General features: G+C 41.8%; 1 protein-coding gene and 2 long non-coding RNA genes across 9 annotated transcripts in view; 2 read left to right on the forward strand and 1 right to left on the reverse strand.

The window, feature by feature from the left end:
* LOC131901450 (disks large homolog 5-like) overlaps positions 1-17895 on the forward strand; it is a 122809-nt gene that overhangs the window by 64512 nt on the left and 40402 nt on the right. The gene's annotated exons all lie outside the window — the stretch shown is intronic.
* On the reverse strand, positions 5682-10026 carry LOC131901454 (uncharacterized). Its single transcript, XR_009376591.1, has 4 exons — positions 9916-10026; positions 8886-9066; positions 7924-8039; positions 5682-5849 (listed from the first exon to the last, which is right to left on the reverse strand). It is a non-coding gene; the product is annotated as an uncharacterized LOC131901454 (long non-coding RNA).
* On the forward strand, positions 12053-16743 carry LOC131901464 (uncharacterized). The gene is made up of 2 exons (XR_009376600.1): positions 12053-12733; positions 15757-16743. It is a non-coding gene; the product is annotated as an uncharacterized LOC131901464 (long non-coding RNA).

The raw sequence follows: 17895 nt of genomic DNA on the forward strand, positions 1-17895 counted from the left end.
GCTGCTTCTTCTGCCTCCCTGCACAAAACAATCTCCTTGGGCTGATTCACAGGTGCACAGAATGCACCTTGGCTTCAGAGTCTTCAGTCCTCTTTTGTCAGAGCCAGAGGAAAACCGGTACTATCCACAAGCACTTAGGGAATGGGGGGGGGGGCTGTGTGCCCAAGTCACTGCCTGGATGGTGCAGACCTTCATATTGATGGAAATGTCATGCAGGACAAAACTTAGTCATCAGATTCACCAACACTTCCTCACCCTGTGCTGTCAGGAAAGGGACTGTCTCTGTCCTAATACACTGCCTCTAAAAGCTCTCAGGCTACACTGGAGATCTGGGTGCCACCCATGCAGCTGGGACCTCAGACATCTTAGGACTCCCTGGCAGACAGCAATGCTTGGTGACTCCTGCCCTGCTAGTGGTTGTGATATAAAGTATGAGAACCTCAGGCTTTGCCAGGGCAGTTTCCCCTCCCTGTTTTTAGTGCAACAATCCCTAAAGGAATGGAGTGGGGATGAAGAGCAGTGATGGTACTAAAATAGTTCCCCTGATTCCTTCCTCACTCAGAGGGAAAGCAGAAGACCTCCAGCAGAGCAGTCTGTCAGCTCCTGGCTGTGCCAAACTAAACATCAGAAATCCTTGACTCTGGGTCTACTCTTTAGGAACCCAAAGAAGGATAGGCCCATTGCTTCCCAGAGGAGCTGCTGAGCTCTCTTCCTGGGAGGTCCATGTCAAGTCCAACTCCTCCGGAAGCTCCCAACCCCCTGTCGAGGAATCACAGTGCCTTCCCCTGGAACATTGATTTCTTGCTGTTTTACACTGAGACCAAAGCACACCTTCCTTTGGTGTCTCTCTGATATCTCTGTGCTTTCCATTCTCTCTCTAGTAGCCTGCTCAGTCTTTTCAACATGTCTTCGGTTGAAACACATAGGACAAATGCCCCAAGGGTCTTTGGTATCTGCACAGCACTGGTAATATCAGAGATGATGCCAGAGCTCTCTAAGATACAAGAGACTGTGAATTAGATACAATAGAATAGATAATGGAATTATTTTCTCTGAATTTGTCAAATACAAATGAACTAGACATTGTTTAGGTATTTATTACTTGTATATATTGTATATAGTTATTGTACTTTTGTATATAGTTTTTCTTATGTTAGTTATAAGCTTTTTTTTTCCTTTTTATTAAAATAGAAAAGGGGAAATATGGTGATATTTTACTTTTATTAAAATGTTATTTGTATGTTAATAAATAAAGTTGCCCAGGGGTCAGAGCTATTAGCAAGCTATAGGAAAGCAGGGCAGTGGTGGTGTATACTTGTAATCCCAGCACTTGGTATGCAGAGCTGGGTAAGTCTCTGTGTGTTCAGGGATACAGCCATTATTGGACACACATGCCTTTAATCTCAATACCATGCAAGGAAAACCTGGAGGCCTATACAGACAGGCCGTGATGAGGCGGTCATGTGGTTGGGTTTACAACCAATGAGAAGGCAGAACAGGAACACTATATAAAGACATTAAGACAGGGGTAGTGGGTTCGGAGAGGTAGGACCACTGCAGGAGGAAGGGTAAAGTTTTAGCTCTTAGCTCTGACCTCTTGGCTTTCTTCTTTGCATTGGTTCTGTGTTTCTTATTTAATAAGAAGGTTGGTTGCATCTACAAATGGCGTCCAACCTGGTGGCAAGAGTTTCCACCTAAAAACCTGAAGAAAAAAAAAGATTCTAAGACAGAGCTAAAAACAGTTCCTAATTGTCTCTCTCAAATGAGCAGCAGCTGCCAGTTTGAGCTACTGGTGGGTTCCTAGCACGTGTGCTTGACCCGCTGCCCCGTATGGCGGGAATGAAGCTTCTGCAAGTGGCACATTAAGCTGCATGGTGGATTTAGACTTTGCTAGCACAAAAAAAGAGGTTTCTGGGCTACCCACTGCTTGGCTAAAAGCATAGACCCCCGATAGCTCCCAGAGCTGGTGGTAAACGTAGCCATAATGGGAAGCTGAGGTGGGCGGAGCCAGCAGCCACAGCTGCTGCAGTTTAAGGCAATAGATTCACAATAAGACAGATTCAGATGTAATAGTTTACAATGTGTGTAAAAGATACGTAGGCTTGAAAGAGACAAAAAAGTTGATATATAGAGTTATAGAAACAAATACATAGTTTTAAAAAATAAAGTCATTAAAGAGACAGTAAAGGTAGTATTAAAAATAAGCCACGTAAAAATGGATATTACACAGAGAATCTGGATTGTGTTGTCTTTGGGACTTTTAACTGCAGAAAAACATTTGATTGTAAAAGCTGTTGAGTTATGCCAAAATGTATATTTTAAAGGTACCTTGACTTCAAAATTTGGATATAAGGATATGTTGCTTTGGAAAAGAGTCTCTTTTGTTCCCACAGAAAGCCAAAGGCTATGGATTTGTTCCAGATTAAAATACATCAGGTTTGACCAGCCAAGACCCCCTGAAAGATCTCCGATGACACCATGGCCCAGATGATCCAACATCCAGAATGGTTTGAAGGCATCTGGCTCAGACAATACAGCCTCATGGACTATTCCATAATGTTAAAATTTTGTTTCCCCATAAGATACAGCGCCCCCCTCCAGCAGGAAGTAGTAAGAGAAGCTACGCCCAAATTCCCAAATGATATGTAATTTTACTTTGTTAAGGTTAAAAACCTTCCTTTTTGAAAAAAAAAAAGGGGGAAGTGCTGTGTGATGTATGGCAAATGTGTTACTGATTAATCAATAAAACACTGATTGGCCATTGGCTAGGCAGGAAGTGTAGGCGGGGCAAGGAGGAGAATAAAGCTGGGAAGTGGAAGGCTGAGTCAGAGAGACACTGCCAGCCACCACGATAAGAAACAGCTTGTGAAGATACCGGTAAGCCACGAGCCATGTGGCAAGGTATAGATTAAAGGAAATGGATTAATTTAAGCTATAAGAACAGTTAGCAAGAAGCCTGCCACGGCCATACAGTTTGAAAGCAACATAAGTCTCTGTGTTTACTTGGTCGGGTCTGAGAGGCTGTGGGACTGGCAGGTGAAAGAGATTTGCCCTGACTGTGGGCAAGTCAGGAAAACTCTAGCTACACTTGTGGTGCATAGAAAGCAGGCAAAATACCCATATTCATAAATACAAGTAAATGAATCTCAAAGATTTCCATGCAAAATAAATAGTCAAGGCAACAGCACATTAAAAAGACCACATCTCAATATGTCTTAGAAGGTTACTACCCCTGCATTGCCACTGTCACTGGTGCTGTATTTCAGGAAAAGAAAGGCAGACAGCTATAGGTTTCCTCATTTCTTCTATACTCCTATAACAAATGTTCTCACTTCCTGAGATGCATTAGAAAACATAGGTGTATTTCTAAAAAATCTGATATGAATGATCACGTCATGAACATGTATATATCTATTCTCTGCTTTTCAGATTAGCTAGACATGTGAAGTCAGGTGTTTAACATGGATCTTTTTCCATCATGAAGTGGATATACATGGAGTAGGCCATGCAATTCACACCCAAGATACCATCTTGTTTTGTAACCCTGTCTAGCTGAGAACTCACAGTGTAGCCTAAGCTTCCTGGGACCTGCAAAGTTCCACCTCTGTCTGTTAATTTCTAATGTTACAGGAGTGTGACACCACACCTGACTACAAAGCTACTTTCAGAATGAAGAGAATGTACCAGGTTTAGCTGTCCACCATGGGAGAATTACCCTGTTGGAGGAGGGCAGGAGGGGTGGGGGGAATGTGGTAGGCAGGAAAGGGAGGAGCAATGAGAGTTGGATCTGTGGTTGGTAAGTAAGTTTACTAAAAAAATTAAAGGAAAGAATGAAGAGTTGGAAATTATTTTTTATTTGTGAAATTACAGCAATTTGACAGAATAGGGCCTTAAAAGGGTGCTTAGTATATCCAGTGTATAGCTTTAGCAAAATATAAAATCAAAGAAAGAACAAAGAACCAAAAAAGAAAAAAAAACAGCAAAACAAAAGAAAGAACAACAAAACCTAAGTTCATGCAAACCCCAAAACAAACAAAAACTATTTACATAAGAAGCTTTCTCTTCATGCAGATGTCCTACACTCTGGCTGGCTTTGGACACAAGTTGGAAGACAACACTGAATTGAAATACCCTTTTCAAGACAAGTGTGGTCATGCCACTTTGGGGCTTCTAGGTTAAGTCCTTGCCGAAGTTGATCTTATACCATGTTGGCCACTATATGATTCTGTCTGCCAACATGTGTCTGTGTGCCCATTCTAGAGCAAAAAATGACACAGGGAGCATCTGTTACCAAAATGCATAACAGCTCATGGTGACATCCTTCTTAAATCATCTCTCAGAACAATTCACTTCACCATCACATGTGCATGAAATTGAGTAGTTCCCACACTGGACTGGAGTGAGAATATGATGCTTCTTTTGTGTGGTCTGTGTGGATAGCAGCATGACATCAACACAGTCTCTGTTGACATATCTCCCTCCACATATGAAGGGCTGAGGACTCAGTCAGCTACCAAAAGTTTGTAGCAATAAACTTTCAGAGTAACGATGAGTGGAAACATATTCTCTCCATGTTGTTGTGGCCCTCACTGGAAACACTTGCTGGTAGATGTCAGCTTTTTCTGCATAACTCTTGGTGTTTATTTTTTTGAATCTCAAGCATCTTCTTGATGGTTTCTTTTTTTTTAATTTTTATTTTGCAATACAATTCAGTTCTACATATCAGCCACAGATTCCCTTGTTCTCCCCCCTCCCACCCCCCTCACCTTCCCCCCAGCCCGCCCCACATTCCAATCTCCTCCAGGGCACAGCCTTCCCCACAGACTGATATCAACCTGGTGGAATCAGTCCAGGTAGGTCCAGTCCCCTCCTCCCAGCCAAGCCAAGGGACCCTGCATAGGCCCCAGGCTTCAAACAGCCGACTCATGCAATGAGCACAGGACCATGGTCCCACTGCCTGGATGCCTCCCAAACAGATCAGGCCAATCAACTGTCTCACCCACTCAGAGGGCCTGATCCAGTTGGTGACCCCTCAGCCATTGGTTCATATTTCATGTGTTTCCGTTTGTTTGGCTATTTGTCTCTGTGCTTTATCAGACCTTGGTCTCAACAATTCTCGCTCATAGAAACCCTCCTCATTCTCGCTAATTGGACTCCCAGAGATCCACCTGGGGCCTAGTCATGGATCTCTGCATCCAGATCCCTCAGTAGTTGGATGAGGTTTCTAGCACGACAATTAGGGTGTTTGGCCATCCCATCACCAGAGTAGGTCAGTTCGGACTGTCTCTCGACCATTGCCAGCAGTCTGTTGTGGGTGTGTCTTTGTGGATTTCTGTGGGCCTCTCTAGCACTTTGTTTCTTCCTATTCTCATGTGGTCTTCATTTACCATGGTCTCCTATTCCTTGTTCTCCCTCTCTGTTGTTGATCCAGCTGGGATCTCCCACTCACCCAAGCTCTCTTTCCCTGGACCCTCGCCCTTCACTACCCCCACTCATGTCCAGGCTGTTCATGTAGATCTCATTCCATTTCTCTGTCATTGGGCGATCCCTGTGTCTTTCTTGGGGTCCTATTTTCCAGGTAGCCTGCGTGGTGATGTGAGTAGCAGTCCAGTCATCCTTGTTCCACATCTAGTATCCTGTTATGAGTGAGTACATACCATGTTTGTCTTTCTGAGAGTGAGTCAACAGACATGGATCAGACACAGGGCAGATGATATTTGCCTCACTGGTGATTTCACAACTAGTAGTACATGTCTTGTTCTGAGGAGGCCTTGATCATAGAGTGGAGAATGTCATGGTTTCTAGTTGACTATGGATTCCTTCGGCCTCCTCAGTTCTCATAGAGGGTGCTGTGAGAGAAGAAAAGGCAATCAGATCTAAAAACAGCCTTGCTGGATCACTAGCTAGATAAATTCAGGGCCTATTCACACATAGGAAACCAGAATCAAGGAAGAACTCCACCCCACAAATGCCATGTTGCTAGTGATGGGATGTCATGATGGCTCACTTGCTTATGACACTTAGTGCTCCTGCTGAAGCAGCTCTTTCGGCAGGAGGCTCTCATCCTGAGCTGTGGATTTTTCCAGCTCCTGTTGGAGATTTTCTGACCTAGAGGAGTAAGTTCGTAAGGGCAGAGTCCTGGTGGGGATCCACTATGTCACCTGTCATTCAGTGATATCACAAAAACTCAATTGTGCTGGACAGTCAACACTGATCTTTGGCAGTAGTCATTGTATATACACCTAAGGAATAAGTGTCACAGAATAGTTGGGCATTGAATTATTTTCTGCCCTTTACAAGTATCAGATGTTGATATGAGTACTATGTGTACTGTGCTCTAATGAGAAAGAACAGGACTTTATCCTACAGTATAGAGACATCATTTAAATAAAAGGAGTAGCATATTAAAGTCATTTATAATAGCACAATGGAGATACACAGACTGTTCATGATGAGTTTCTCATCAACTACCTCATTTTTTTTCTTGTCCAATTTCTGTTTATTTCTTTCTAGGCAGTGTTACAATATGCATCTCTGGCTGAATAGATACATATTCTAGGTTGGCTACAAGAGGCCAGAGATTTCCTGCCTTTGCTCCCAAAGTGCTTGGATTAAAGACATGAACAATCACATACACTTGTCCTTATTCCTGATTTCAATTGATATTATTTTATTTTCCTCTCCATGTTGTACAATGCTGTCACAGGTTTAACAGAGAAAACCTTAAAATTCCAAGCTGTGTTCCTTCTTGTCTTTTTTAGAGGGATTACATGAGTAAGGGTGGTAAAGATCATGATGGAGATATCTACAGAAACAACTGAACCAAGCTCAAAAGAACTCAGAAAATTCAGACTGACAGTTGTGTGCTTCTGCATATGGGGGACAGTTGTGGAGCTGGTTGTGTTTGAGAGGCCCCTGGCAGTGTGATCAGGATCTATTCCTGATGCATGAGCTGTCTCTCTGGATCCCATTACCTATGGTTGGACACCTTGCTCTTGCTTGATAAAGTGGGGAGGGGCTTGCTCCTGCTTCAAAAGAATGTATCAGGCTTAACTGTCCTACCATGGGAGAACTTACCCTGTTGGAGGAGGGGATGGATGGTCAGGGAAGAAGGTGAGTGGGGAGTGGGAGGAGGGAAGAAACGGGGATCTGTGGTTGGTATGTAAAATGAATAAAAATTAATTTTAAAAAGACCACCTCATTTTATACATAGACTTAATAAAACTTTGTACCCTATAATACACAAGATGGAGCCTGTCATGCTAGAGCAGTATTTCTTGAGCCATGTGTCTGAGAACATTGTCACTGCATGGTCTCCGGCAATAAACAAGAAGACCTGTGTTATCCTTAGGCCTACAGCTGGGAATCTACATCCTGGCACTCTAGAGGAGTCTGTTCCACAACACTCGGTGAAGGTTCAGAGACATCTACCTGGTTCATCCTGCCAATGACTAAACGTATTATGTCCCCAGTACACTTTACATGGGAAATGCTCAAACAATGAAGACAGCCAGTGTGACATCAAATAGTGACAAGGGTGCAAATCTCATCCTACAGGTGCTAATCCTGAATAAAAATGTAATTTCAGTCAGATATATTGAGGCACACCTTTAAATCCCATCACCTGGGAGGCATAAGCAGGCAGAGCTCTTTGAGTTCAAGGAAAGCCTGCTGAGAACATTCCAGAAAGATCAGAAGGGAGGGATGTGACACAAGTGTACAGGCCCAGGGAGTATCAAACATACTGTTTGCTGGACAGAAGTTCTTGTTGACGGGACCAGCATAATACACTGAGTTCTGAGTTGGTCTACCCATGCTTGTAGCAGGGAGTCTTGCTGATAAGCAAAAGCCCACAAAGGACAGAGAGACCTGGTACAGGGGACCCAATTGGCTCCATACCTCAACTTCAGCCTGGGTTCCTACCTCATCTGGGAGACAGTCAAATGATGCTGCAGCTTTATTGCCAAGTGTTTTTGCTGTGTGACCAGCTCCCTTTGCTTCAGCAAGCTCTGGAGTCTCTCTTCCATTCTTTGCTGCTCCTGTTCATTACAAGTTTGTGTCCTTATTGGAGGGTTGAGTATAGTATAGTCAATACATTCTCACACAAGTGCAAGCACACACACAGAATCCCAAGAGCTTATTGGTCAGTCAATCTCACGAAATTTCAAGCTAATGGGCACATGAGGAAGCCTGCTTGAAGTTCATTAGACAGAGACTGACAAAGACAGAAACCCATTGCTCTCCTCTAGCTGTCATCCACATGCAATATGCACTGCACTCCCACATGCCTCTATTACACACACACACACACACACACACACACACACACACACACATACACACACATACACATACACACACACACCACGGAGAGACAGAGAAAGGCGTGAAACGAAAACAACAAAGTGATAGAGGAGTAGTTATCTTTAAAATAAGCACACCAGCCTTTAAGCAAACTCCCAAAACTCAGCTTTCCATTCCTGGGAACTAAAATGGCCTAGGGGAGCATACTCTTGAACTAGTGGAGATGGTTAGAAAAATTTTTACTCTTGAACTCAGTTCTGTGTATAGCAATCCTCTCACCATAATGACATGTAGCTGTGTGATGAGTGATTGACCTGTTTCTCCCCATTGACTACAGGTTCAAGAAGAGTATCAAGGATTGCATGCCAATGACCAAGATTCTCAGAGGAGACTCACTTCTCAGAAATACTAATGCATAGACACAGAATGAACAATTTCATGTCAGAAGTGGGTGGATGGATGGGTGTACGGATGAGGAAAGTGATGAGATAGAGCACAGGTATGTCTGGATGGGTAGATTTTGTAAGGTTACATAAGTAAATGATGCTGGACCTAACTGTGACCCAGCTGCCTGTCCCTACCTGCTGTTGCTGGTTCTGGAGGTCACTGATCTCTTCTTGATCCTTACTGAGCACTTGCAAGTCACCCAAGTGGTGCTTCAGCATGACTCAATCCTCCAGTAGGTTCTCCTTCTGTTGCCTCAGCATATCCAATTTCTTTTTGAGCTGACTCTGCTCCATCAGGAGCCGGCTCTGCAGATCACTGGAAACACACTCAAAACAGTAAGAACATGTCAGCCATCTCTGATCACCCACAACACCATCCCTCAACAACCTAACCCTATCCCAGGTTCACAGCAAGATGTAAACAAGAACCTTCAACAGTAATGACAGTGGCACTCAAGGCCAAAAGCAGAGAACAGTTATTTCCTGCAAGAATCAAACTATTTCTGAAACCACCCCCCCAAAATAACAGAAATTCATGCACTTCCACAAACAGGAGGAGTACTCCACCTGTCCTAGTCAGTCCACTGTCATGAGGAAACACCAGCAGGTAATGTGCAAGTACACTTGGGGAAGTAGGAGACCCAAAGGGTGCATAGATCCCATAGCAGTCAGCTCCTGCCTGACAACCCTCTCGTGAGGCCAATTGTTCTTCTAACCAGTGGTTCTCAGTATGTGGGTTGTGAACCCTTTGGGATCTAAGGACCCTTTCACAAGGGACACATATTAGATGTCCTATGTAGACATTTACATTAAAATTATTAACAGTGGCAAAATAAGTGTAAGACAATGCTACAAAATAATTTTATGGTTTGGGTTCATCAAAACAATGAAGCAATGTATTAAAGTATCACAGCATTAGGAAGGTTAATAACCACTGATCTGGAGGTTACTGAATGACAATATGGTGCTTGGAAGAACTAATAGTCTCTTTAAACCTTAGCAAAACTGAGTAAAGGGGCATAAGTCCAAAGGCTGCTTGCTAATGCTGCTGGCTAAGAAGAAGAAAAACTAGAAGCAGATCTACACACCCTGCAGTTCAAACACAAAGAAAATTGGTGTTGGCTATTGTACAACAGTTGGGGTCCCTGTCAAGCTAAACACTTACCAAAGGAAGACTTTCTCTTTGGTCAGCTCACTGAGCTTCTGTGAGGCCTCCAAACTCTCATTCTCAAACTTCTGCAGGTCTAACATGACCTGCTGATGTTTCATCTTGAGCTTTTCCCAGAAAGGATTTGGCCTTTGGTAGGGCCTGGACCCAGAAGCAAAGAATTCCATGAATACAGGCCTCAAGGATCACATGAATTCAGTGTGTGTTCTATATTACTGGAATTAATAAGATGCCACATAATGGCTCCTATGTACTGGAACCTCTGGCTGCTTATTAAACTTGCTCTTCTGGTCCCAGGCCAGCAGAGTCAGGGTGTTAAGAGGGGTGCAGCTGGGACTGAATATGTTCCCTCAGGAGTCCTGCACAGCTTGCTATGGAGTTCCCACGAGTCTATCACAGGTCTGGGCCCACCAGAAACTGTGATGTTTCTGCTGTCTTCAAATAAGAGATACTCATTCCAGGGTGCTTATATTTACATGGCAGCTAAAATCACATCATGAGCATTTCAGAGGATGGGACTCAATATTATGACAGCTTCATAAATTCCCCCAGGGCATTCCCAGTTGACACCAAGGTGAACACACTGCAAAGGGCTATGCTGCTCAAAATGGGGCTCCCAGTACACCATGTAGACAACACCTAGATACTGAGACAAGCAACACTTCATGTGCAACCATAGACCCTTGATTGCAGGGTGAAGAGGGACACGTATGCACAAACACACAAACACATAGATACAGAAAGATGGAAGAGAGAGAAAGAGAAAGAGAGAGAGAGAGAGAGAGAGAGAGAGAGAGAGAGAGAGAGAGAGAGAGAGACTGAGAGAGGGAAAGGTGATAAAATGCTCTCATTGAGATGACAAATTAATGCATGCAATTGTGTCATCTTAGAGAGGACCAATAGCAGCAGACATCTGTACCAGGCCTTCCTGCCACATAAGATGTGGTACAAAACTCTCCAGCTGCTACTAGAAGCATCCAGCACACAATGACTTTCCAGGCAAGTAAAAAAAAAAATAACAGCATTCTTACACTAGCCACCACTTGACAGGATCTCTCCAAATGCATGCTGGGAATTCACACACTACTGCTTCAATTCCTGAGTTATGTGATTCAGGCCACAGGCTCTGATTTTCATTTGGAGGAAGCAGAACAGTCTATGTCATAATCTCACTCCTGCCCATGTGTCAGGTTTTGATTCAGGGAAGCATTTAGAGAAATTGTGTTGGGCAAAGTGACACCCAACCTCCCAGAAGCCCATTCCTTAGACAAAATAAACTAAGGGTGAAATTGTGGAAACGAGACAGTCACCATGGAGTCTGAAACAGTAAATACCTGTTGTCCAAGGATCCTTCGGTAACTAAGATGAGGCGATCTCTCAGATCATTCCATTGGGCGGTCATCACCTGGAGCTGAGTGGTCAGGCTCTCCACCTTCTGTTTCACTTGCTTCTTTGTGAGGCTGGTTGGAGTGGGTGGTGGCTCCTTGGAGGCCCCTGTGGATTGATGAATGAACACAAGTGAACGTGCATTGTGACAAGACATAGAGAATGAACAGGTCACCCTGAGACCTGAGAAGGTGTTTGAGAAAGGATGTAAGCAAGCAATTCAGTGACACCCCAAAGAATTTTGCCCTGGACTGAGATGCCCCCGCTGGGCATCTTAGGTCTCCCATCTCTGTGACAGGAGATAGGTGTCTCAGCCAGCTGATTTCCTCTGCTCCTTTAGCACATGTTTTAGGTAACTAAGGAGAGAGCCTCCTCAGGCTTATTCACAGCACTGGACTCTGCATTCGACTTGGCTGCAGGGTTCACTAGTCTGTGGCTTTCAAATGCAAGATAAAATTGACACAGTCCACAAGCACTCAGGTCATTAAAGATGCAAAAATATCCTGACAGGTCACTCTAAGCACATGGCAAAAATGGAGAAGCCACACAGGGACCGAATATGGTCACCATCCTCACCAAGATGCCGCAGTGACAAAGGAGGGTGCATAGAGCTGGTGGACCATAAATAAATGAAGATACTGAGGTTGAAGTACATTGATGACATGCTTTTTGCTGAGCACAGTTCACTTGAACTTCCTACCCTAATGCTGGCCTTTTTGTCTCCTCTCAACCCCTACCCTCCTGTAGGATTGAAAGGCAAGAGCTCCCAGCACAACAGCTTTGGCCTTACTCGCTCCTGATTTCTGGGACAGACAAATTACTCTTCTGGAATCCTTGAATTTCAGGAGCCATGACAAGCAGGAAAGTCCAGTTGGTTCCCAGAAACTCCTACCTCCTGTGTCCCATTACTGGAAGATTCAGCTCAAGGCCAGATCCTGCAGGGACATCCCAATTTCCTGCCCACAACTTACTGTACCATCTTCTGGACCATTTCTTTCTTGATGGTTCACATTGGAATGGCTGAAGGCCAGCTTGTGTCTGCCTCTCTCTGGTTTCTCTTCCCCCTCCTTTCTCTCGACCCAACAGAGTCCTGAGTCTTCTCAACATGTTCATGGCTGAACTGTAAGGGCACTGAACCAACTGTCCAAAGGCAGTTGGTGTTGCTACAACACAGGTGACATCAGATAACATTCTAAAGTCTCCAGGATACAATAGAATGTCCAGGCATGAGACACCCCTAATGTCATGGGGAACTGACATTACCTCCCTGCTAACCAGATCTCCTCATCACTCTTCAGAAGTCAGGTTTCCCATTCTAGGAATCTCTCCTGGGACTCAAGAGAAATGCTTCAGTACCCTTTTGTTCCATTGCCAGAGGTTGCTCTCTGATTTTTTGGAAATTCCTCAGTACTTCCATGTGGGAATGAAAGTGAGTGTTCATCTCCTATTAAAGTATATGTCCAGAAGGTAACAGTATTATAGACATTGATGTGAGGTATGATTCTCCACAAGTACCTGCATCTCCTTATAATCAAGAAATAATAGACTTAATGATAATGGAAAGGACACTTTTTAAATAACTTCCCGGTATGGAGCCTACAGAAATTACTGCCAGTAGAGAATATGCAACTTAGTTGATTTAAATTGATGACCACGGCAGATTGCATTAGCCTATTACATGGGATCTATAGATAATCACTACCCAGTACATCAGCTTTTAAGAGTTTCTGAAAATGCTCAATGGGTATGACCCAAAATTACATCTAAAAATCCTGTGGAGTTTGCTCTTAGTGATTTTACAGATTGTTCTTCAAAAAGACAAGGACCATATATTTTATACACAAATTATTCACGCTTCTTAAAATGGTTAGTACCTTCCCCTGACTGTACAGCTCAATAGTCAAAACTTACTATATTACTTTAGTTTTTATTAGACATTGCTCAGTAATAGGTTACTTTTAACTTACTTCATGTATATATTTGCACATGAAGGATAGAGTTATGCTAAAAATGGAAACTGGCCAACACTGATAGAAAAGAATTGTTACAAAAGTATTTTAAATTTTAAAAAAATGTAATGAAGAGATGAAAATCTCTAAGCTCTATCTACTTTGTACTCTAACACATTTTATCTCTACATTTGTTTGCTTTCTAATCTCAAAAAATAATATCTTATGATGTAATTTCTTTAAGTTTGGATGTGTAAATTCCTGGGGCATGGTTAAAATTTGTAAAATGCATAACAATAATTAGCTGAAAACTTGTAACAAAAGGCTATCACTTTTAAAATCTATATATAGGCAGCATGTATAAAAGTTATTATTCCTACTGTGCCCTTTGGTTATTATTGTAGACTAAATAGGCAATCACTGCTCCTCAAAATATTTTGGAGAAAGATAGAATTTAATATCATGAGATATCCCTAAGGAAATATAGGTCTACTCAGGATAGAAGAATCTGACTCAAAAGATGTATGTCTAACCCCTTATGTATTTGCAAACTGTTCAACATCAGGATTCTGGAAAATTTAAATAAGAATCAAATATGTGATTGATAAATTTGGTATGTTTGAAAAATAAAGCTCTTAAATTCCTAAGGTCTATTTATGAGAGCAGAATGCACTTGAAAATAATATATCTAGTCTCTTTGTCTTTCTAAACTTTGTTAATCTTTAGCTCTTTGCATAAACTGAGTCACACAAACTGTGATATTCTCTAATGGCATACCCTGAAAGAGTAAAAAATAAAATAAAGTTCAATTCTGTGGATTGTATTTATTTAAGTTTTATATTTGAGGCTAACGGATCTTAAGTTAAATCTTCAATCCAAATTTTTAAAACTCAAACTCAATGGGGATAAAATTGTAAAATCCTAATCATAAACAAAAGCTTCCTTGTAAACTGTTAAACACAGTTAGGTCATACAAGTTCATGATAATCACCTTGTAAATAATAAAATTCTTTAAAGTGTTCTAATTCTATGCTTGTAGTCATAGTAATTACAAATCTATTTCATTTTACAGTGAAAAGCTTCAGTTAGAATGCTGTTCATATTTTCAAGATTAGGCCAAAAGCAATGATTAAAAATGAAGTTTGTTTATACAGACCATTTACCTTGCTGACAGACTTTAGGTTGAAAGAAATAAACACTCATAGTGTGTTTCAGTGGAACTTCTCACTATTTCTTTATTTTAGGGAACTTGCTGTGCAATCAGGTAAATAAAAAAATAATAAATCCAATTCTATTAAAACACGGCAGTAATAGTAAACTGCTCGATCATTTGTCACAGAGAACACAGAACAAAGAGCTTGCTCAGGAGAAAAGCTAGAAGCAGCCTTGACTCAGGTTGCTGGCAGGAGCCTTAACAAAAGGCTTGGTGCCATGAATTGTCTGTTACTGAGACTGTAAGAGCTTTCCCTGCTTATGCCTGGTCCAGTAATGAATGCATCCAATGTGTACAGTGCTAGCAAAAGAAATTTGGTCTTGTCTTTAACATAAACAATGGAAACATTTTCATTGTATGTCTTTCAGAAATTGAAAGCCAAAACACCACCCATATTTCTTGTATTTGTGATTACTAAAACTTAATTCTTTAAATTTATATTTTTGTATATCATAAGAACTTAAAACAACGTAAACAGGTTTAGCCAGGTTTAAACATAAGAGTGAATTTTTTAAAAGAGTTTTAAAAATATTTCTTTTTTTTAAAGATTTATTTATTTATTATATATACAGTGTTATGTCTGCAGGCCAGAAGAGGGCACCAGATCTCATTATGGATAGTTGTGAGCGACCATGTGGTTGCTGGGAATTGAACGCAGGACCTCTGGAAGAGCAGTCAGTGCTCTTAACCTCTGAGCCACCTCTCCTTAAAAATATTTCTACTACTAATAATAATAACCTATAATTGGAAGCACTATGATGTTGTTTTGCCATGCTAAGGTTCCTTTGTAAGCATTTATAACCAATCCTAGGAATGGTTACTGGAATATAAAGAGAGGTGTCAAATATGGCCTCTATGATCTGTAAAAATACTATTACAGCAAAATATTAGCAGATACTAATCAAGAGATAGATGAAATGATCAATACCCAAGCAAGGGACCATGACTGGTAGAGTGCACTACTTTATTAAATCTGACTACCATTCACAGTCATGAACACTATACTAGACCTTACTTTGGGAAGCCTATATCAAAGGATTTTGCAGAGCTCTCACCGAGGCTAATTCATTTCAGAAGACACCAGGGAAACATTCCGTCATTGAGATTTTCAGAAAAAATTGTAAGAAAACTTTTCCTGATAGAAGGAGCCCTAACTCTTCCTGTCTGGACCTGAGAAAACAGTAGCTGACATTCTGCTCAGCGGGGATCTGACTTCTTGCACATTTTACCTTGTTCACTGGAGTAATAACACTGCTCCTCTGACCAGCACTATCATCTTTGTCTACACAGGGGACAACATCACCTCAATACAGGATTTGGAAAGGCTCTGATCAGTCTGGAGGAGGCAGGAAGTTCCTGAACACTCTGGATATCTACAGTTGCTGGTCTATAACCAGGAACAGTGATTTTTCATTTGATGTCTTTCTTCCACAAGACTTAGTAACAGGTCAAATGATTTTTACCTGTGAAGCACTATGGTGTATCTTTAGTTCTTCTAGTATCAGGTCTCTTGAATACCTGGTTGAATCACTAGGGGCTTAGAGAAAATGGCTATAAAGCAAGCAAGAGAAATAGAAATCAGAGTTATTTGGGTTTGTAGGAAAGACACCAAATGGCTGAAATGTCTACTGAGGGTGTTCAATGTTCCTAGCTTGTTTAAAATTTTCTCTTTCATGTTACTTATAACCATGAAGCATAACAATGATGCTGGGGCAGTGTGAGTATTAGTTTTTTATTACTCATATAATTACTCAAACTAGAGTCCATGGGAAGAAGGAGCCTCAATAAGGAATTGTTTGGATTAAGTTGACTTTGAGCACATCTGTTGGAGATTTATAGATTGTTAATTAGATGGAGGTCTCACCCTAAAGTGTGCAGAACCACTTCATTGCTGGGACCTGAACTGTGTAACAGTGAAGAAGCTGGAGCATTTGCAGAGGCAAGCAGGCTGCATGGCTGCATTTCCATCTCTCTGCTCTTGACAGTGGATGTGATGTGACTGAGTTCCTGCCTTGATATCCCCCAAAATGGACTACTACCTGGACCTGTGGGCTAAAATCAATTCTTGTTCTGCTGTGCTTGGGAAATTAATATAAAGAAGATGCTAAGAAACCACTATGTGACACAGGGGTTTGCACAAGTCAGGGAGATGTGAAAGTAATACATGACATGCTCAACAGCAGCGTATCTGTCCAAAAGCAGGAGATCCTGTTTTTTCCTGAACCCAACATGTGTTTCCCTATCACAGATTTATAAAGAGACACCCATTGACTCAAACAGCATCACCTTGTCAACCAAAGGCTCTGGGTAGTGTTTGCCCTCTTAAGTGCTGTTCTAAAATTTGTTTTGCTTTGTTTTGTTTTTCCGAGACAGGGTTTCTCTGTGTAGTTTTGTGCTTTTCCTGGAACTTGCTTTGGGGATCAGGCTGGCCTCGAACTCACAGAGATCAGCCTGCCTGTGCCTCCCAAGTACTGGGATTAAAGGCCTGCGCCATCACCGCCCAGCCTAAATTCTTCTCATCTATAAAATAATGCAACATTAATTTCAATATAATGTATTGATCTATGGGTTTCCTGACTATTAAAATTTGGGGATATGGGGAAATGGATCAGAAATCACAGTTCTAGAGATGAATCTCAATCTTATTCTATGTCCTTCTTTGGAGGTCAGGAGAAGCTCCTTAAAGGCCAGATCAGGGAAGTACCTCAGCTGCCAGGTATGCTGAGTGTTAGTAATGAGTGGCAATGTGTCCACAAATTACCTTAGGCCAGAGATTAACCCTAGGGTTGATGCACACACATGCCTGTGAAGAACTCTTGGTTGCGCTCTAATTCTGTGCTTCTTCAGCAAGATTTCTGGAAATAGATCTTTGACAAACTTCCTTCTCCAGAAATAAATAGAACTACTTATAAGGGAAAAGTCATTTTGATTTTGTCCTTCTCCTTCTAGAACATGTGACAGCCCCTTCTGAGCAACTTCAAAGGGCTATAGAAGGAGGCTAAGGTCTCGGCCCAGGAACTGCAATAACCATAGATACAGGGACAGAGTGCAGGTCTGAGGAACAGAGTGCAAAAGCCAGAAGTTCAAGGAGGAGACAGCAGGGACACTCATGAAATGCTCTGTTATCTGGTTGCCATTTTAGCCTCTCTGTATGTGAATTTCTTCCACCTAAAGAAAGAAGGGTGGAGATGGACCATCAAAATAGGTGCTGCATCCAGGGACAACTTGTAAAATAACGTCTTTCATCATTGGGACTTTTAATGGACACAGAAACAGGTCTTCTTAAACTATAGTCCACAAATTGCTAAAGGATTTTGTTTTCGTTTTGTTTTTTGTTTTTGCTTTTTATTCTTTTTTCCAGCTCCCTGCATTCTCTTTCTTTTACCAGCTTATGGCTATTGCTTTTGTTATGTGGATTAATTCACACTT

Source organism: Peromyscus eremicus, unplaced genomic scaffold (assembly GCF_949786415.1).
Source record: "Peromyscus eremicus unplaced genomic scaffold, PerEre_H2_v1 PerEre#2#unplaced_83, whole genome shotgun sequence".
Classification (NCBI taxonomy): domain Eukaryota; kingdom Metazoa; phylum Chordata; class Mammalia; order Rodentia; family Cricetidae; genus Peromyscus; species Peromyscus eremicus.